Below are 10,000 nucleotides of genomic sequence, written 5' to 3' on the forward strand. Positions count from 1 at the left end.
CCTCATCTACAGAATTCATATTTTTTCCATCCAAATGATTTTGAAGACAGCAGAATAAATGATAACCAGATGGGGCAATGTCTGGCAAATATGGTGGGTGGGGCATTGTTACCCCATTCAATGACTTTTGGGACATCCTGTATATCCCTTATGACCGATCTTACCAACTGGTTTCCAACTAAGGCGTTCAACGAAGTGTTAGGTAACAGTCCAATTATGTAACCCTGCACTCATCAGAGGTAACTGTTATGGAATGAAATGCAAGAGTCCTTTTCTCTCCCTGAATACTACTCCCCCTAGTGGAGGGTCTTGCCCTGTAAATCACTTGGTGACCTCACTGCTGCTGCTGGTGCCATGTAAAAACCACCCAGTACACTCTGTAAAGTGGTTGGCATTAGAAAGAGCTGTACAAATTATGCCCAAAACAGACAGCAGAGCCTTGTATAGTCTTCTGACTTCCCAGTTGCCGTCAAAGCGTCCTACCCATGCCTGCCTGGAAAACAGATATTAAATGATGATGATGATGATGATGAAGAGGAAAATGATTGACAATAACTTTTTTAAGTTTCACCAGGCATCGGGGCATCAGACTGTCTGACAAAACCCATTTTCTTGTACAAATATATGTGATACTTGACTTAAAGGTACTGAGTGATATAATAATTAATACTCAACTGTTTTTATAAATGACTATGCATAAAAACAAACATCATACACACACACACACACACACACATTTACTTATGTATGTATGTATATATGTATGTATGTGTGTGCTTCACACATCCATTTCCAAGCAAGTTTTACCTATATATATATATATATATATATATATATATATATATATATATATATATATTTATATATATTATGTACTATACAAACACACACAAACACACATACACATACACACACACAAAAGACCTTCGGGTAGTTCAAAGAGATGCTGACAAGTCACTGTTGACTTATAAACACAAGATTGAGGTATTAATAGATTATAATAAATATTATATTCCTATGACTACTACCACCATTACTACTACTACTACCACCATTACTACTACTACTACTACTACTACTACTACTACTGCAATGAACTATTTGCTGACCAGACTGCTTCAATATTTTACTGAGAATATGGGGCGGGGGGTAGGTGGAGGAATATCTAGAAACAAATTGGTAACAGAAGTAGAAAATATAAAGAAACAAACAAAAATTATAGAAAGAAAGAAAGAAAGAAAGAAAGAAAGAAAAATGCGAAGTAAGAGAGAGAAATAGCCAGATAGAGAGATGGAAAAAGTGCAAGAGAGAGAGAGATGAAGAAATGACAGGTGACAAAGTGAAAGAGTGACTGAGGAAATGAGAAAGTGAGTGAGGGAGAAAGAGAAAGAAAAAGAGGAAAATGAGAGAGAGAGAGAGAGAGAGAGAGAGAGAGAGAGAGTATGGAAGAGTTAAGACTGTGAGAAAGATTATGAGCTTAAATTACAGATTGTTATATAAACATGCAGTGTTGAGATGTTATTATATAACATCAACAGACACAGAAATGAACAATATTTACTGTCTTAGATTGATTGCTAAGAAAAGGCACAAGATAGAACCGAAGGCTTTGATATCAACACATCACTAACTCAGGTGTGTCTCTGACTTGTAGCCATATTTTATTGAGCCTAGGTGCTTGAAGGAACAGGAACAGGTGTGGATGTGTGGAAAAGACGGTTGCTTCCTGATTACATGGTTTTTGGGTTCAGTCCTACTGTGTGGTGGTAACTAGGGCAAATGTTTTGTGCCAAAGAGTCGACCAAAACCTTATTAGCAGATTTAGATATATCAGATGTGGTTGTTTAGTAAGAAGCTTGCTTCCCAACCGCATGGTTCCAGGTTCAATCCCACTGTAACAGTTTTTATATGTCACAATCTAACTTGATACCGGTTGTTACACATGTTTATACTTTTATCATGTGCTATGTATGTATACATGGATAGATAAATAGATAGATAGAGAGAGAGAGAGAGAGAGAGGGATGGATGGATGGATGGATGGATGGATGGATGGATAGATAGATAGATAGATAGATAGATAGATAGATAGATAGATAGATAGATAGATAGATAGATAGATAGATAGATAGATACATTTCTTTTATTAGCCACACAGGGCTCAACGAAGATGGGACAAATACAATGTAGAGCTTTTCTTTTTGGGAGGGGGAAGGAAGGAAAAAAAAAAAAAAAAAAAAAAAAAAAAAAAAAAAAATTGGTGGTGTCGATCAAAAGGGATCGTAGGAAGGGAAAAAGGGGCAGTTCGATCAAAAGGGATCGAAAAAAAAAGAAAAGGAAAGGCCGATCAATAGGGATCGTGTATCACACAGTAATGTTCTCGTGTAAAAAGAGGGGAGGACAGTTTAGGTTTAGCCGTGGAAGGAAAAGCCCACGGAAAAGACCACGGTAACCTTGGTCAATATTCTCATTGAAGAAACTATAACAGTAAGTGACTCTCTTTTGCCTTTTTGTTTTATTTTTTTTTCTTGTTCATAGGGTTATGCTCAAGATGGCTCCGTCGTTCACACGTGCCATCCTTGCTACATTCACCCATCTTTTTTTGAAGCATTCACTAGACAAGACTTCCCTTTCTACTCTCAACTTCCTCTTCAGGTGATACTTGAAGAAGTTGATGAGAGATTGCCCAGAGAGGAAAGTCTTTGTCTCTAGACCTTTCAGACGCGTCCACCATACACATTCTTTCGCCATAGCCACAAGTACGATGAAAATGGCTCTTCCTTCCCGTTTAAAGGAAGGAGGCGCGACAATATTCACGATAGACTCGGCTGATAGACCGACTCGTCCCACACGCGATAGCAGTTGTTCGACGTAAGCCCACAGCTCGGAAATGGTGGGACACTGTACGAGTGCGTGCAGAACGGTTTCGTCGCTCTGCCGGCATCTCGGACAGGTCGGCCCCGTGTTTCTCGAGCCATGCCTGTAGAGCTTATCCCGAACGGGTAGTGCTTCTCGATAGCACTGCCAGGCCAGGGATCTCTGGAAGTTGTCCATAGGTCCCGGCCCGAAGGTCGTCTTAAACAGGCGGGTCAGGTATTCCTCGTCGACGCCCAGGTTCGCCCCGAGATCGTCGTCGTACCTTCCCTCCACTAATCCACTATAGAATGCGTTAGTTGTGATGCAGTCGCTCAAGGTTGACCCGGGTTGTTGGAGTTGCCGAAGAGCAGCGCGACACTCGCGGTGCCATTCGCCCTTCCTCGGCCTCTTCTTGATCCATGACTGCAGTTCGGTCATGGAGACGAGCTGCGGGAAAGCGCGCCGCACAAACGGTGACCACACCTGTTCACCGCTGTCTACGTAGAGCCGGAGATGTCGCAGTCTCAGCGCGTGTCTGCGCATCATCAACCACGGCATGCCCAGTCCTCCTTTTAACGGGTGTTGGCAGCAAACGGATCGCCTAACCATCGGAACGCTTCCTTTCCACAAGAAGCGGAAGAGGATGCGCTCCAGTTTGGTGATGGTAGGGTCGGGACAAGGAACGACGGTCAGGCGGTAGTAGATGACGGACGCGATGTACGTGTTCGCCACCTCCGCCCGACCTTTCAGGGAAAGCTTCCTCTCGGCCCATTGCCGGGCTAGAGTGGCCACCCTTCTCGTTATCTCGTCCCAGTTCTTCTCCGTTTGGAGGTCTGGACCAAACCAGACCCCGAGCATCTCAACCGGACCGTCAGTCCAACGTCCCACGACGGAGGCGCTACTTGACGGCATGGGGTTGCTTCTCCAGGTGCCGAGCCGCAAGCCCACTGACTTATCCCGGTTGATTTTCGCTCCCGTTACCGCTTCGTAGTCTCTCAGTGTCTCGCCGACAAGCTCGATGTGCTTTTGGCTAGACACTATGACGGTGACGTCGTCCGCGTATGCCGACACGCTCGTCCCGCATCCCAACTCTCGCGGGATGCCCCTCAGCGTCGCCAGCTTCCGCAGTAGTGGCTCGAGAGTCAACACGTACAGAAGCGACGAGAGGGGGCATCCCTGACGGACCGAACGTGCAATGTCGAAGGGTCTTGATAGATGCCCATTGACGCGAACTACCGAACGGATGCCTCTGTACAAGGCAGCCATCCAGCCGCGGAAAATGGGACCGAAGCCGGCTGCTATGAGGACAGCCTCCAAGTATTGATGGTCTACCCTATCGAAAGCTTTCGATTGATCTAAATTGATCAGGGCCCCACCCATGCCAGGTTCCTTAACTACCCTCTCTATGATGTAGCGCATCAGATGGAGGTTGTCATGGATGCTCCTGCCCGGCACCGCGCACGTTTGCGCCTTGCCGATCAGTTTCTCGATGACAAGCGCCAACCGCTTGGCTAACACCTTGGCCAAAATTTTCAAGTCTGCATTGAGCAGAGTGATGGGCCTAAAGTTATCTATGACGTCCCCCTTGTTTGGATCTTTCTTCAGCAGCGTTACGGCTCCTCGACTCACAAAACCGGGAATGCTCCCGTTTTGCTGCCAGTTGCAGTACACCGCCACCAAGACGTCTCCAAACAAGTCTGGCTTACAGTTGTAAAGCTCGTAGGGCAGACCATCCAAACCCGGAGATTTGTCCCTCGAGCATCCCGCCATCGCGTCCCTCACTTCCGCCGCCGTGATGGCACCTTCGCAGCACTCCGCCTCTCTTGCCGAGAGTCGTGGCAGGCTGTGCAGGTAGGCACTGAAGTCCACCCTGCGTTCTCGCTCGCCATTCGTCCCAAACAGTCGAGCAAAGTGCCGCTGAAAGGCCTCACACATTTTGCTTGGCTCGAGCAGTTCGCGCCCCTGTTCGTCCACCAGAGACCGAATGGTGGCTTTGTTGCCCTGTTGCGCCTCCGCCACCCGGGCCTCTCGTGCGGCTCCAACACCTTCGTTTCTTAGAGCACGCATCCTAGCCCTGACAACGCACCCTTCGTGTTTGGCGTTGAAGTGTTGGTCAAGGGCCAACCTCGCCGCCAAAACGTCGGATGCGATGCCACTTCTAATTGCCTCTTCTAGCTTCTTAACTAGTTCACCCTCTACTCTGTTTCTGTCTATGGCTAGTGCTTTGCTATACCTAACCGCTTCTGCTTTTATTGCTCTCTTGAGGGCAAACCACCATTTGTTATTGATGATGGCTCCTGTCAAAGCCCTCTTTACTAACGTGCTAATCCGGTCTCTGAAAACTGGTCTCGACGGGAAAGACGCGTTTAGTTTCCAGTAACCGGAGCCCTGCCTATGTGTCTTATCTAAGTCTAGCGTACACGTCACAAGTTTGTGATCCGTGTAGCTGACTATGTGAAATTGTGGACACCCTATGCTATCTCTATCTACTCTCCTACACAGTATTCTATCTAGATACGATCTCGACGACCCGATGCGGTTTGTCCATGTCCACATTGGCGCATTCGGGTAATCGAGTCGGTACCTGTCAGACAGTTGAAAGCGTCTGAGCAGGTCTTTGAGGCATTTGCATCCCCGTCTATTCCTATCTCTGCCAACATAGTCTAGATGCGTGTCCAAGGTAGCATTCCAATCCCCCACTAAAAGTAAAGGACGAGACGTTCCTAGGAATACTTCTAGACGTCGAAAGAAATCCGGCCTACCTGTTAAAGGTGGTGCGTATACTGATATGAGTCGAAAAGCACACCCATCGCTGCCATCGACATCCAGAACAACCAATCTACCCTCCGGGTCTATGAATACTGTCTTTACTTCGAGATCCAGACTCTTGCGAAAGAGTACCGCCGTGCCACTACCGCCCATTCTCGGCAGACAGGGAGAAAAATAAATGTTAAACTGTCTGCCAAACATGGACGATAGGGCCCGCGTATCATGGAGTCTGGTCTCGCTTATGGCTATGATTTCTAGTTTATGTGACTTTATGTCATTTAGGAGGTACCCTTGTTTCCAAGGGGACCCCAAGCCACGCGCATTTACACAACCAATCTTGAGCATCATTTTGATTTGAGTGTTAAAGTTTTATAAAGAGAGTCACTTACCGTTTGAGAGTTTTTGTGTCTCCTCCTTCGGGTTTTCTTCGAGGAGATCACTATATAGTTTTTTCGCCAGGTATTTTTGGCATTTGCCAACTGCCTTTGGAAAAATAGATTTTAGTGTGTGGTGCAGGGTTGGTGTTATGTGTAGTATTTTGATGTGTTCTGGCGGTGTTGTGTATGGGTGGTTGCTGGTTTTTATGTCTTCGTTTGTTATGTTTGTTTTTGTGTTGATGTATTCCATCAACTCTGAGTTTTTTGTGTTGATGGCAGTGAGCATTGTGTGTGTACTTGCTTTTGGGGTTTTGTTGCTTGTGTTGTAGTTGTGTGTGCTTGTGTTGGTGTCTGGAGTGTTTTCGGGAGTTGTGTATCTCCCTGCTTTGTTTGTGTTTGCTTTTCTTTTCTTGCTCCTCTTCCTCCTTCCTTTCTGGGCTATTTGCCATTCCTCATTACTTTCATCTTCCGACGAAGGTTCTGAGGAATCGGAAGGGGGTAGGGGCAAATTGTGAGCGTCTGTGTGTGCTTGTGTGAGTGGTTGTGTTGCTGTTTTTGTTGGTGCTGATGGCTTGTTATTTGTGTGAGGTGTGTGTGATGTGGGGGAGGGGGAAACAGTCTTGGAATTTTCTTTCTTTTCCCCTGCTTCCTCACTTGTTGTTTTTGCAGATGCTGTTGTCTTCTCAGTTGCCAGTGTTGCTTGTGTTTCTCTTGTTTTGATTGTTGATGGTGGTGTTGGTAGTAGGGTTTTTTTTCCGGGTTTTGGTGGTTGCCCTTGTTGCTTTTTTTGGTTGGCGGCGGTTGGGCAACTGTCCTTGAGGTGTGCCTCGCTGCCGCATACATAACAACGTGGCCGCCTTCCTTCCACCACTACATATAACTTGTGGTCCTTTGCCAGTTGGATGTGTGTGGGGATCTTTTGGCACTCCTCTTCAGTGATATGGAGGAGGACTTCGACTTTTTTTCCCCCTTCCCAGTTTTTCTCCTCTGCAGTAGCAATTTCTAATATATTTGCCTCCTCCATTTCGAGGCATATAGAACCTACTATCCACTGGGTTTCCACTTGTGAAGGGACATTCTTTACTGTCACCTTCGTCACTCTCTGTCCAAGATAACTCGGTATCATCACCAAGTCATCTGTGTGGAGAGAGAGTGTTGAAAATTCCTTCGCTAACTGTTCGCTCTTAAAGCGTACTAGGACCGTGGCAAATTTTCGTCCCCAAGTAACATGACTTTGAAAGGGCCATATCGGTTTGAGACAAATCTCAATTTTTTGGGTGGAGAAACTCTCCGGTCGCTTCGTTTTCTTGTTGATAAGTCTGTATGATATGTGCTTCTTGTTTGTATTTTCAATAATTGCTTTTGGTATGTGTATTTGTACAGTGTCACCTTCTTTCGTGAGAAGGGATTTTGTGTCATTGATTTGTTTTTGGGTGAATGTTAATATTGTTCTTTTTTCTTTCGTTGCATCGGCAAAATTTGTTTTTGTGATGCTGGCAGATATGTTGTTTGTGGCGTTTGTGGTGTTGTTTATCTTGTTCGTCTTGTAGTTGTTGATGGTGGTATTGACAGTGGTGTTGGTACTGCCAGGTTCAAAGGTGGTGGTAGTGGCGGCAGAGTTTGTCGAAGTAGTGGTGGTGTTGGTGTTGAAGGTCGGTGTCCTGTTGTTGTTGCTGTTGTTATTGTCACTGGTAGTAGCAGTGGTGAGGACAGTGGTCGTGTTAGCAAGGACATTTGTGTCGTTGTCGTTGTTGTTGCTGTTGTTGTTGTTGTCTTTGTCGTTGTTGTTGTTGTTGTCACTGGTGACGGTGGCAGGCAAGACTGCTGTAGCAGCAGAGTTTGTACACGTGATGGTGGTAGTGGTGGTGGTTGAGGCAGCAGCAGTTGACTCAGAATCATTGCTCTTCTTCATCACTTGTCTGCGTTCATGCGGAACGGCATTAAGTGTTTTCGCCTCTGGCATTAGGAGCGGGAAGTCGGCCTCGTTGAAAACCTTAGCCATATTCGTTTTAAAGAATATGGCTAGGAACGAGGAAGATATGTTTGAATTTTTGGAAATAAGGCTCTAAATAGAGCTATTTCCGATTTGAAAAATATATGTTCACGAAGTATTTTGTGTTATACACAACTTATACAAAATTTTAAAACAAAATAGGTCTTTTAAGAGGTGAAAAATGCAACTTACATGGGAGCCGATGTGTCTACCGTCCGTCCATGATGATAGATAGATAGATAGATAGATAGATAGATAGATAGATAGATAGATAGATAGATAGATAGACAGACAGACAGAGAGATAGATAGATAAATGGATGGATGGCTGGATGCATAGAGAGAGAGAGAGAGACAGACAGACAGACAGACAGACAGACAGACAGACAGACAGACAGACAGACAGACAGACAGACAGACAGACAGACAGACAGACAGACAGACAGACAGATAAATAGATAGATAGATAGATAAAGAGAGAGAGGGAGAGAGAGAAGGATGGCTGAATGGATGGATGGGTGGGGGGCAGTTGTGTGTATGTATATATGTGGGCATGAGTTTAAACTGCATCCGGTAGCAGGGCTCTGGATATGGCTTTACTAAATGCAAATAGCTCTGACACCCATACTTCCATACCGTCCGAGGTCTGCTAAAATATTCATTTGTCATTCTAGCATTATTCACAGCACCAACATATACAGTATTTGTTACATTCTTCACTGGTGATATGGGAAAATAGAGAGGACACTGATATCCATATTTCATGTCGGGTCAACAATTTTCCTTTGTTTGACTAACAAATATGAACACATTTTCTGATCAAGCTTCATTCCAATATGTCGCAAGAATGTTGTGACCACGTCTAACTGTATCTTGGTGTCATGAATATTATTCAAGTACAGCTTAGGACCATCAACAAAAGTGGTGTGGGTAACGTTTATTTATCTTTCATCTACAAATCCCACCATGTAACCTTTGCATTTCCTTAGCAGACATGACAAGGTTTCCACTGTGAGGACATAAAACATTACAGATAAGCTATCACCCTGAAATATTCCTGTTGATAGCCTCGTTCTGTTGGTGATAACAGTAATAGCTCCAGTTGTTATCAATGGCTCTGTAGACCATGTCGTTGCCAATCTTTTAATGCCATCGACTATAACAGGCAAAGAACGAATCAAGTTCCGATTAGAGAGCAAATATTTAAGAAAAAGTGGAAGTGTATTGCTAGCACAATTAGAAAGGACACACCAAATGCAGCAAAAAGTGCTTTACAGTGAAATCCGGATGGATATAGAAAGAGGGGTAGGCCTAAGAACTTGTGGCGTAGATCAACACAAAAGGAACTAGAGAAAGGGGGACATTCATGGCAGAGTTTAAGTACAGAAGCGAGAAATTATGTGACATGGAATTCAATTATAAGTGGCCTATACTCCGCGTTGGAGGGTTAAAGGCAAGAGGTGAAGAGAAGATAACAGTTGGAACCTTGACAAGGCATAATGATTCTATAATCCATGAAGGAAGAACAGAGTCAAATGTCTCCATACAGTTCAGTCACAGTGTCGGTAAGTTAGTTTGAGAGGTTGTTTTGCTTCCTTGAGGAAAACTTTGTAGATGAGAAACTGTTCGACACACAACCAGACACGACCCAGGCACCCGTTCACCATCCCGATACTTCATTGCATGTTTCACAGTGATCATGGAGGAATGCATTCAAGCAACCTGCCTATAATTTTTAATCACATTTAGATTTGGTTCACATGCGTTTGTTTCTTTGATACTAGTGTTATGCATGAAACTACCAGCCAGACTGGCACAGCAAGTTCAGCATTCATTTTTTCATTTTTTTCTCTCTCTCTTTTTTTGAACAGGTTAACAAGAGCTGCCATGTAGATGTTAACAAGAGCTTTCCATACCAATAATTAACTATCAGGTTTCTCCAAGGTGATTTTTCCATTCAGTAGTTTTTTGCAACAACTGTCAGGAGGACTTCGCTGTTGATGTTA

At 44.5% G+C, this 10,000-nt stretch overlaps 1 protein-coding gene and 1 long non-coding RNA gene across 5 annotated transcripts in view; one reads left to right on the forward strand and one right to left on the reverse strand.

Moving 5' to 3' along the window:
* LOC106872935 (MAPK/MAK/MRK overlapping kinase) overlaps nucleotides 1-10,000 on the reverse strand; it is a 211,678-nt gene that overhangs the window by 110,548 nt on the left and 91,130 nt on the right. The window lies entirely within an intron of this gene.
* The window catches only part of LOC128249050 (uncharacterized), a 23,153-nt gene that overhangs the window by 642 nt on the left and 12,511 nt on the right, over nucleotides 1-10,000 (forward strand). The window contains exon 2 of the long non-coding RNA XR_008265156.2: nucleotides 9,866-9,938. This is a non-coding gene — a long non-coding RNA (uncharacterized LOC128249050). The remainder of the gene's footprint in view (nucleotides 1-9,865; nucleotides 9,939-10,000) is intronic.

Source organism: Octopus bimaculoides, chromosome 11 (assembly GCF_046866305.1).
Source record: "Octopus bimaculoides isolate indiv1 chromosome 11, ASM4686630v1, whole genome shotgun sequence".
NCBI classification, from domain to species: Eukaryota; Metazoa; Mollusca; class Cephalopoda; order Octopoda; family Octopodidae; genus Octopus; species Octopus bimaculoides.